This window comes from Ambystoma mexicanum, chromosome 7q, assembly GCF_040938575.1.
Source record: "Ambystoma mexicanum isolate Mex_15411 chromosome 7q, UKY_AmexF1_1, whole genome shotgun sequence".
Taxonomy (NCBI): domain Eukaryota; kingdom Metazoa; phylum Chordata; class Amphibia; order Caudata; family Ambystomatidae; genus Ambystoma; species Ambystoma mexicanum.
The window spans coordinates 249,285,842-249,298,176 of NC_090941.1; positions in this window are offsets into that span (position 1 = coordinate 249,285,842).

Here is a 12,335-nt window from a genome sequence, read left to right on the forward strand (position 1 = left end):
AAGGAATAGTACACGTGTAGCCATGGTCGTGACATGCAGAGGTGGTTGTGGGCAGGCCCTACAGTCTTGGAAATATGGCCTTCGGCCTACGGCCTACGGCCATGCATCCAAGAATCTAGGCCCTGTCCACAACCACTGCAGCATGTTACGACCATGGTGGTGTACTAAGGAATAACACACCCAAAGGAAAATGTAATGTAATTGGGAAATACACTCAAAATTAATGGTTACTAATGCCACGCGTGTCCTGCGAACATTTTCAAGGTGCCTGTACACAGCACGGACTCAGATAGTACCCTTATTAGAGCCTTAATTTTCTGCACGTACAAACATCCTGAAGAAGACGCCAATGCAGGTTATATAGGCTCTGGCCACAACCACTGCAGCATGTCACGGCCATGGTGGCGTACTAAGCAATAACACACTCATAGCAAACTTTAATATAATAGGAAATACACTTAAAATTAATGGTCACTAACGCCACACGTGTCCTGCGAACATTTTCAAGGTGCCTGTACACAGCACGGACTCAAATAGTAGCCTTATTAGATCCCTCATTTTCTCCACATTCAAACATCCTGAAGAATGCGTCAATGCAGAATATATAATAGAAAATTGCCGGCCAAAAAAGTACAGTATTTCATCCGTCTCTTACTCTGTGATCCTCCCCACGCACTATAGGAGAGCAAAACAGTTTCGAAAACAGCATTTTGCCTCTGGTAAGTAGCGCGCTGTCTTCGGATCCAAGATGTCGGGCGCATCCACACATTCTGACATACATCACGGCTCACTGTAGCCAATCGGTGCACACGTCGCGGGTCTGCCGTGATGACGCCACCCCCCTGGCCAATCGGTATCATGTCCGCTGAGCAAACAGGGATATGTGACCACGGAGCAGACATAGATATCACAAATTTATTCAGACATATTCTTTGGTCATTTTAAATGAAAGAACTAGACGGATTGTCAACAGATTTACTAAAGCACGCTTTCGGGTCCAAGCCCCTGCCCCTGGCACAAATTTGGTGCAAATCCGTCCAGCGGTTTCACCTGTAGCCGTGCCCACATTTTTTCCCCCATTCAGTCTATGGGAATAAAATACGTTTTGGGACCCCCCTTAGAACTTTCCCCCCTGGCCCAACATCGCCAAACGTTGCAATAAAATTTCAGAGTGGGCCATATACTTTTTTTGCAAAGTTTGGTGAGGATTCGTCCAGGGGGAGCGGAGTTATAAGCCACCCAAAAAGTGCTCTTCCTATGGAAACAGCAACTTAACCATAACTACACAGCACTACCGTGGTATATATATATATATATATGTATATATATATATATATATACCACGGTATATATATATATATATATATATATGGGAATTGTTCATGAGGCCGCCCAAATCTTTACCTATGGCATTGATAAGAGCTAAATTGGACTTGACGTCCATCAAGACAAATGTCATGTGGAAAAGAAATCACAACTATTTGCTAATATGTTATGTCCACCTCAAAACTCAGTGTTTACAGATATTAAAGAGAAAATGTAGAAATCATTTGAAATTAGCATTGGATACATTTGTGAATCATGGCATAGCAGTGATAAGAGGGATATGCTCTAAAGAATAACATCTATTGCAAAATCCAGATCTGATCACAATGAATCGTTATATTTTCACTTGGTAATTACTGAATAGGAGTCAGAAACATATATATCATTCAAGGATGTTTGCAATGCTGCTTAGAAGGGGAGTGGTACACTGGCTGGTGTCCCAGAATAATCTACGGTGACAAATTGTCACATCATCCAAGGGGAATGGCATTTCAAATAACTTGGGCATGAATGTACTCTACACATCTGGTATATCATTTGTTTCAGCATTGGAAACCAGAAGAAATAAAAAATAAATTGATCATCCTGATCACAGCAGTGATCAGAATTTCCCCAGATGTGTGGCTTTCCCTAACAAATTTGATGGAGGATGAATGAATCAGTCAATTCCTGAGATCTTGGCATTGCATGCATGCCAGCTGGGTTGGCTAGGGACCTGGGGGAGCTGTCAGTCCATGGGAAATGGTCAACAGAGGATAGGTTGGGATCAATTTGTATTTATTTGTATTTATTTTATTTGTAGTGCGCGCCTTGCCCTAGGGCATCTGGGCGCATGTTTAAGAAACAGTTACACGTTTAAGAAACAGTTACAAATTACAGTACAAGAGATGAAAAAAAATCGAATTTACAGTTTACACATATTTACATAACGTTAGGACATTGAAAAGGTGAGGGAAGGAAGGAATCTGAGAATACAATAGAGAGCAGTCTATGTACAAAAGAGCAATCGGTGTGGGATAGACAGATGTATCGATTATAGCGAGGAGGCAAGGGCATCCTGTTCATGTAACCACAATTGTTGAGAGCTGCCCTTATGGCGTTGTTCTGCGTAACCTGGAGTTTATCAATGTTTCTTTGACTAGTCCCTAGGTAGAGGGCGTTGCATTAATTGATTTTGGACATGATTAGGGTTCTGGCGAGAATCAGATAGTTCTCCATAGTCAGGAAGGGGCAACATGCTGTGATCAATTTGTAGGTATAGGATGATGCTGAGACAACTGAGTTATTTTGTCGATTGAGGGACAGAGTAGAGTCAAGATATATTCCTAGGGTTTTTGTGACATGGGAGACTTCAATATCATTCCCATCAATAATGAAGGAATTGAATTTAGGGTCAAGCTTGGTGAGTTTGTATGGAGAGCCAAGAATGATTAACTCAGTCTTTTCATCATTGAGGCAAAGCCCATGATGAGCCATCCAGGCCTGGCTGGCAGTGTAAACTGCATTGAGTGCTTTAGCATCTGTTACATAATCGCCAGTGATAGAGATAAGCATCTGGGTGTAATTCCGCATAATTCGTGTAGGAGACACCCAGATAGTTAAGTATATCAAAGAGCGGTTTAGTAAATACATTGTAGAGTGTGGGAGATACACAAGATCCTTGTGGAACTCCTCACGGAACGTGGGCTGGATCAGCTGCGGCAAGGGGAGAGAAGACCCTCATGGTTCTGTTAGCCAAAAAAGAGCCGATCCAGGATGTGGTTGCATCAGAAAAATGGGCCGCAATTTTGAGGTGGTGGCAGAGGATTTGATGATCGACCAAATCGAAGGCTGCTGAAAGATCAAGGAGGAGCAGGAGCGCCCGTTTACCCTTGTCTTTCAGCTCCTCAATTTGGGTTTTCAAATCAATTAAGGCTGTCTCCGTACCATGTCTGGGACGGAAGTCAGATTGTCTGAGCCCTAATAGATTGTTGGTTTCAAGATTTGGAGATATGCCGCTCGATCCAACATTTTGAGAAGGTATGGCACCGTAGTGATGGGTCTGTAGTTAGAGGGATTAGTAGGATCGAGATTGGGTTTCTTGATTAATGGGATGACCCAGGCATCCTTAAGGTTGTCAGGTACAGTGCCCGATTTGAAGGAAGCATTAATGAATGAAGTAATGAACGGGGCGAGATCATGGGCAGCTTCCTTTATGAGCAGGGCAGGCGTCACCTTGGCAATTAGAAGGCTTAAGCTTAGTCATGATATTTTCGACGTCCTTGATGGTGAGTGGAGAGAAACTGAAGGGTTTGAAGTAATGTTTAGGCGAAGGGGTTTTGTAAGACGGGGGGTTACCCGAAGAGTCAGAGAGGTAGCTTTTTTTAGAATTAATTTTGGCTTGGAGCATGGCAATTTTGTCGAGCAGTGCCTTTTGAATGTTAGAGCACCATTCGGTTTCAGGGGTGCACGTATCAATCTGGGCAATAGGAGACTCAAGTTCCCTGAGAATCTTAAAGAGTTCCTTGGTATTTGATTGGGCTTGAGTGATCCTATTATTATATACTTCCTTTTTTGCAGCTAGGATGGCTTCTTTGTAGGTAAGGGAGGCTGCTATAAGGTTGTTTTTGTTGACTGGAGAAGGTGAGCTTTTCCAATGAGCCTCGGCTTTTCTTTTTTCTTTGCGCAGATTGCGTAAGTAGGGGTGAACCAAGAATTAAGGTGGAGCCGTGGTTTTTGTTTGCGTAGTTTGAGCGGGGCAATGGTGTTGAGGGCTTTTAGCATGGCATGGTTGTAGGTGTCTACTAGCACTGTGGGGTCCAAGCAGTTCACCGTGGACGCCGAATTCAAGAGAGGAAGGATAAGTGGAAGTCATTTCTCAACCGTAATATCCTTTTTGTTGCGAGTGGAGGTGGGAGGGTTGGAAGTATAGCGAGTTGGCTTGCTTTTAAGATGCCCCCATGGAGTTCTCTTTATCCTTCTAACAGGATTTCATCTGGACAGACAACATATTGGCTAAAGCCCAAATCACCAGTGGGGGATTACTATGAAACATGTGGCATTACTGACAGAACAGAATTACACTTGGGTGGAATTTAACCTTTTTATCAGTAAAGTCAATATACATTCAGGGGATATAAAATGGGATTGCCAAAGGTATCAGCAGGGGTGTCCCATCTTCTGTCAGAAAAGTACTCTCGGAGAATGCCTTTCAACATATATGCAAAGAAATCAGAGCAGTTTAGTTATATCTGTTTGCCTTCCTTGACAATGCAATGGTACAACAGTACAGTTCCAGAAATCAGAATGTCGATGAGGAAGACGCAGATACATTTTCCATCCAGTGGCTTATTTCTCTCTCTGATATACATGTCTTTCCTTTCCTCTAATAGCATAAGACCTGTCAAGGATAATGTAGGGGGGAATAGAAGTGGTTTTGGTAGAACATTATTGGTCCAGGCATTAGATTGTCCATCTATCACTATTTGCAAACCCTAGTCCTGTCTTTTGAAACTGTAAAAGCAGTACATCATTCTGGATGTTTTTCCTTTACTAGAGCTTGCATATATCACGATGCTGGAGTTTATCCAAACAGTGTTGCCTAGCTAGGTCCATAGATACATTATATAGTCAGCTATACAGGATTTATTTTTGGAAGTATTTCAGGAAGTACTTGCAATTGGTATATTCTATGTAGGAGGAGGGGGCATAGGTGTTACTATCGAAGGGGAAAATATTGGAGAAGAAGATCACTTTGACTATTTAGGTTTAAGGATTGCTGCTGATGGCTCATGGACGGGGTTTGGGAAGGAAATGCATGGCATTTTGGCAACTGCAAATAGAACCAAGTACAAATCCATAGACCCAGCAATGGAAATATATGGGGCGCAGGTGCTGGCAGCAGCATTCTATGGTGGAGAGGTATGGGGTAATTCCAAGACAAATGCCCCCCTAGCAATGGAAAATAACTTTGTGAAAAGGTTATTAAGGGTCAAGTATGCCAACATGAATTAGGCCAATCATGTCTCACAGATCAAATAACAGTCAAACCGATTCTACACTGGATTCACACATTGTCCACGGAGTGCTCTGTGAAGTATAAAGATGCGATCCAGGCTTTTTTGTCATCTGAGAGGGTGAATTCCCTCATGAGGTTTCCCCACATAAGGAAGCTCGTCCATACATTGAAAATTGATAATCTGTGGTACACACCTGAGTCTATTAACATTGGCACTAGACAAATTGTCATTGATGCATATTCTGACTGGATGTGCGGTGAATATACTACAAAATGCCTACACCTGTCGATGGGGTATGACTATTTGTATTGTAAAGACAGTTTCGCATTCAAAGCCTACCTCTTTTTGATTGAGGATCCCTATTAATGTAGATGCAGCAAGGTGATTTAACACTAGCCATTGCGACAGCCAGGTTGGATAAGAATAATTATCCCATGTGTTCTTTTTGAATTACCACAAGGGAGTCCCTACAGCATTTCCTTTTTCTGTACCCTGTATCTATTGATATAAGGATATAAGGAAAATGAACTTGAAATTGTGCTAAAATAATAGGGAGATTCAAACATTGATTGCTGCAGAAAACCTATGTAAAAATGCAAGATCAAGTTATGTTATCTTTGCAGCCTCAACCCATCTAGCAAGCACATGGAGAAGAAGAGCAGGACACTGTTTCCTAAAACAAAGAAAGGACAGTGGCCTTATACTGGTATTTAAATTCATGAAGTTGTGAATACTAGTTACAAATCTAATACTTTATGGTTGTAATGCTGCAAGAGTGTCTTTAACAGCTTTAATCTATCTTGTAGATTCCAGTCTTTCTATAGTGTTTACACAAAAAGCGGTCCTTATGCTGAAAATCTTCGGCTCCTGAGTGAAGCAGAGCGAGTGAGTGAAGGGTGTGTTACTGTGTGTTCCCAGGGTGCACACCATTGTCGAGGCCCGGGAACTTTCCCTGTGAAACAATCCAACAATGTAATAATGGGTGCGGGAGTGGGAGCTCTGTCACGGACTCGCAGTTAAATGAAGCTGCTACACAGAGGTAACGGAGGGGGAGGAATGGAAATTGGTTTTGTTCAGGGGCCCTTAATAGAATCTAAGGAACTTAGCACTCCAGTACACATGATACACCCCCCCAAGTCTTGACTGTGCAACGGGACTAATCCGACAAACCAATTAAGAGACTGGGCACCCCTGGATGATATTGACAGCCAGAGGGGGGTGAGGACTCCTATGAGCCTGCTAATCCCGGATTCTTGCGACTTCAGGAACTCATAAACTAACAACCAAGTTGCAATTATGCAATTACCTCATAAAGCCTAAGCCAACCATCAGGAGGTGATCTACTCCTGCTGAGAGTCGGGGGGGGGGCATTTTCAGTGCTGCAGAATCAGCTCTTCTGGATTCATCCGACCCACAGCAGGGGTTGGGGCTGAACAAGCCTGTGGGGTTTGTGGACTGTCATGTCACTAATGAGCAGCCTGAAGAAGGAGAGATTGGGACAGGGTTGGTAACGCAGCATACTGATGCATCTTTGCCAACACTCAGGCCCAATTTCCCCGAGAACAAAGAGCTGGGCCCCCCTAAGGTGAAAAAAGGTGCCCACCAATGCAGAAAATTGCACAGTAAATCATTATCTGAAAATAAAACAATCAGATGGCACTTTAAAACAAAGCCCTGGCAACCTGACACACACATACTGCCTAAAACATTGATTGCTAGAGTTATGAAAAACTCCTTGGGCCAGGAAGCTCAGGGGGTATTTGAGGCCTCGGTAATCCCTTGATCAAACTCTGACTTAGTCGCTCAACTAAGTGCACATGGAAACGCACAGGAATCCCACATTGGGTTGGGTAAAGAGTTGTATGAGCCACGGCCAACTTTAGTTGGAAGCTTCTCAACAAGTAGCCCATCATTGTGCCTGAGCAATCTAAACAGAGGTGAGAAAAGGTGCATGATGGAATCCGAAGATGCTAAGTCAAGGGGTGCAAGTGCCCCTACATAAAAACTAAAGACAACTTCATCAAACTGTACAGTGGAGCAACCCTCCCAAAGGCCCAAACTCAAAACTTGTAATAACAATATTTTACGCAACATACAGACTGAACTAAATGAAGTTGAGGAACAACAGGCAACATCGACAGAGGAGTCAGAGGACTCCAAGTCAGACTACAGGGCAAACTATACAGGACCTAGATCATCATATAAAGGTGCCAACTGAAGCAAGGCCCTGCAAAAAAGTCCAGGCACTCGAGGCCCGGTCCTACCAGACAACCACCAATATTGAGAGAAGCAGAGTGCTCAATTACAAGCGTCAATTGGATCAATGTTTTCTGTAGCCTGCTCCCCTTTTCTAAAACTATACAAAAACCTGAGCGAGAGCTATAAGGATCAATCAAAGTTACTTGCTTTGATGCATTCAAAGCTGGTTTTCCTTGAAACATATATAGTAGCCTCCAGAGAAAAAAGAACAAGATCTGATAGAAGACGTGCGAGAAGATAAAAGATCATTCTTGGCGTGCTTCAGGGAAACCATTACTATACTGGTGAACCAAGATGACCTGGGATGTCTACAACCATGTCCCATAGAGCGCAGACCAATGTAATTACTCAAAAACTTCCTAATAACCCTGACCCTGAAGTAAGAACTGCAGAGAGCACTTCCAGAACAAAGCACTTGCCAACCTATGGAGACGAAGCCCTGAGGCCTTCATAGAGTGGGTTGCAGAAGGACAGCCTGGAGCAGCACACACTGATACTCTACACCTCCCATAAGTGACAAGTTCCCTGGAACAGGGTCTAGATAAATGAGACCCACTTTGTGGAGTGTGCCCCAGAGATATGTGTGAACTTAGAAAATGTCTCCATTTTCGCAAAGGATATGAAAGTCCCTACTAAGACAAAAGGAACAAAACCCATTTTGACAAAAAAAATGGAATATCAGCAAAGGAGTCATGAGGAGGAGGATCTAGAAGTTTCAACCAAAATCTAAGAATGATTGCCTTTACTTCCCCTGCCCTACAGCCATGTGTGGTTCAAAACAAGATCAATGAGAAGGATGGTTCTTTACTTGTCCCAAAGTACTCTATGGACTGGGACACAGTACTAGACACCACATCAGAGGGAGGGGCCAGGGACCCCAACACAGAAGAAGAAGACCTGATGTTGCTCTCTACCTACAAAGAGTATGAAGGAGAAGTACAGGAGCAGGATCTTGAACTATTTCCGACACTAGGCAGGAGTGTGCAGATAATACATTCTGCAGACCTCGCTCAGAATCACAGAATATTTGAAACCCTACAGGAGAGGAAGAAGAAAATAACTGAGAAGGGCTCAAACGTGGTGGGACTCAATCGGTCGAGGGAGCAAAGACCCAAAGATGTTACCAACAGCGGTCCTTACCCATTAAAGAAAACAGGAACACTAGATAGAAAACCGAAGTGTGAAAATTCCACCAAGGGCAGAGAGGTTGCTCGCCCTCTACTGTTACATCGAGATTCCAAAAATAAGTACAAGCTATGCCTGGAGAGAGTCTTTAAAGCCAATGACGGTCTCATATTAAATCGAGCAAACATCATGTATCCTTTTTACAACATACCCCAGTTAAGGGTGATTACATCAGAAGACATAAAGATAGTGGCCTTCCCATCTGACATAGTCTTGTTGCTTATGACATCTACAGCCCTTATAGCTATTCTACTCAATGCATCAGATGTGCTGAGGGCCCATGGCTTTGATACAAAGGAAATGGATGGAGAAGATCTACGGGAACCTGCCATCTACTCAAAGATCTCTAAAACCATTGAAAGTGTCCATAAAGATATTAGCTCTATGGATCAAGATCAATCCTCTAAGCCAACTAGAGATGTTTCCTTTGCCCTTCAATGCCCGGACGCCCTGAAAATTTCCATCAACGGATCCACAAGAAGAAGCCTGCAAGAATCTAAGGAAAATAAACAAAAACAGCCAGGCCCTGATCACTATGACTTCAAATGAGGATTCATGGAGCTGGCTGGCGAGAGCCCTAACTGATCCTACGAGAACTTAGAATGAGAGAGATCCTATGGGGGATGAGTTTTGAATTGGTCCCTAGCTACTAGGGGCTATACGCATATGATGAGAGCAATTGACACCAGATTTAACAATGTAGGAAACCTGGATGCAAGAAACCCCCCTCCTGGACGCTTACACTGGCTACTTGAACACTGCTATGAAGGGGACGAGGGGAAAACCCAGCTCTGGGCTACTCACCGTGGTCTAAAATGATACCATGGGAAAGGTTATCAAGTGTATTTACCATACCACCCTGATACAAATATTGCTAATAAAGCTGGCAGATTCAGTGACAGAGAACGAGGGAGTCCTAATCCTCATTAACTTGTACTGAAATCCGCAGGCTAAGGACTCTAACACATTTATCCTAGAAACAATGAAGTGGATAGATAAGCTCAGAGCGGATCTCATTGATCCATGGATTATATTTTGTTTAGACTTATTAACTGTCTTACATTGGCCCTGAGAAGAAACCCAAAGCATGGAAAGCCTGTACAAAACCCAAAAACAACGAGGGCACAACAAAGGTGGGAGGAGAACAAAATTAGAGACCTACATATGTTAAATGGCCAAGTGAATGGTGACCGAGAAGGAGCTATACCCTGGCATTCGTCGCTTGCAAAGTGCTACCTTAGACTCAATCTTTGCTCATGCCAGGACTTATTGTAGTGTAGTTGCTTTAAAAATCCTTAATTCAGACAAGAATAATACTAAACCTATGATTTTAACCTGCCGAAGACCGAAAATAGCATTGGCCCTAAGGGAAAAAACATCAGCCTGGCCCCATTTTTTATTTTATTTTATTTTATTTAATATTTGTAGTGCGCCGGTAGCTCGCGAGCCTCGGGGCGCAGAGATAGGAACACGATAGACAGACTGACAGTGAGACGGACATATGAAGACGGGACGGAAAATACAAGGAATACTCCGGCTGAGGTTTGAACATGTGGAGTACTATTTGAAGATGTGGGTTTTTAGAGATTTGCGGAAACGGATGTAGTTAGGCTCTAATCTTAGGTGGTCCGGGAGATTGTTCCAAAGGTTGGCAGCAAGGGTTGGAAAGGCTCTGCCTAGGCCACTTTTAAGTTTATGTGGGGCTATAGCAATTTTGCCGAGTACGGATGATCTCAGAGTTCTGTTTGGGACGTATGAACTGATCCTCGTTTTTAGGTATGTTGGTGCTTTTCCGTGAATGCATTTATGGACAATAGTTAGGGTCTTAAAGTGCACCCTATCTTCAATTTTAAGCCAGTGTAGCTCCCTTCTGGAGTTGCTGATATGCTCTGTCCTAGATTTAAGTTTGACGGTTCTTACTGCGTTGTTCTGTATAACTTGGTAGCTTTGTAGGCACCGTTTGGAGGCCCCCAGAAGTAGGGCATTGCCATAGTCGAGTCGTGACAAGATGGTGGCTCTAGCTATGGTCGCGCAATTATCTTCTGATATGAAGGGTCTGATGGCATTTATTAGACGGAGGTGGAAGGCACAGTTTTTCTTAACGTATAGTGCTTGGGCCTCTGCCCCTAAGGATGCTTCAAGCAGCATACCGAGGGGTTTGACCTTGCCTAATACCGGAATGGGTGTGTCTTTGATCTGAAAGGATGCGTAGGATGTGGGTAGCTTAGCTCGGGCGTGTAATGAGCCAAAAATCATGAGCTCCGTTTTTTTCCCATTAAGGCACATCCAGTTGGAGTCCATCCATTGCTCTACATAACTATAAATCATGTTGAGTTGCTCACTGTCCTTTTGATAATCGCCACTTAGTTCAAATACCAGCTGCGTATCATCAGCGTAGTTAGTGAAGTAGGTGTTAATATGGTCAAGAACTAGGCATAAGTACCTCAGGTAGATGTTAAACAGCAGTGGTGACAAGCTTGCCCCTTGGGGGACTCCACAGAGGATTTCTTTTTCCAGTGAGAACTTGTCCCCCCAGTGCACCCTGGATATTCTATTTTTTAAGAATGACATTATCCAGCTGGTGGCTTCATCCGAACAATTGGTGAACTTTTTCAGAGCAACCTGGAGTAGGTTGTGGTCCAGGAGGTCAAAAGCGGCACTAAGGTCGAGTAAAATAAGAAGGCCTGTCTTACCCTTGTCCATAATGCCGAGCATTTTGGTCTGGAGATCTAACATGGCTGTCTCGGTGCTGTGGGACACCCATAACGTATTATTGTAACAAAATAGAGGCAGGTTGCGAATCAACCAAAAATCAATCACGACCCTGTCTAGCGCCATGAGTGGATGCCAACTAAATCAGACGGAAGGTCGGGATTATGAGCATTGCTTGATGATCTTCAGGGAAGGCCCCAGGAACAACAGCATATCCTCTTCTAAGACCAAACATGTATATGACAGCTCTATGGCATCGAGCAACAGTCAATTACATAGGAACCTTTAAAAGGCTAAACCATCTACCAATACAATACAGATGGCAGGAAAAAAAGAAATTGAAACAACAATTACGAAACTGGGCCACTTCCCATAGAGAATTACTTTTCCAAAAGGATTCAGAAATTATGATACAGGCAGTTATGTCCAATAATGGAAAGAACGTATGGGAAGTGCTCAATGGTAGGGAAGAATCAAATGGCTCCCTACATCTTAACCCCATACATGTGTCGAGATGGACTGCCCAATTTGAGACTTTATTTACCAAGGACCCCAACATGGAGTCTTCGATCCCACAAACAGAGACCAGCTCATGGGATATCAAGTTCAACAGAACAGAAATTAAAAACATCATCGCAGGATCTAACACGTCCCGAGCGCCTGGCTCAGACGGAATGACGAACTCCATGTTGAAACTAGCCCCTGATCTATGGACAGACTTCTGCATGAAGCTATTCAAAAGAATCCTACACCAAGGAAAAGGCCCACCATCATGGAAAAGGGTGATTATATTTCCTATGTTTAAAAAGGGAGATAGGCTTAACTGTAGGAACTGTAGGCGAATCACCCTCTTAG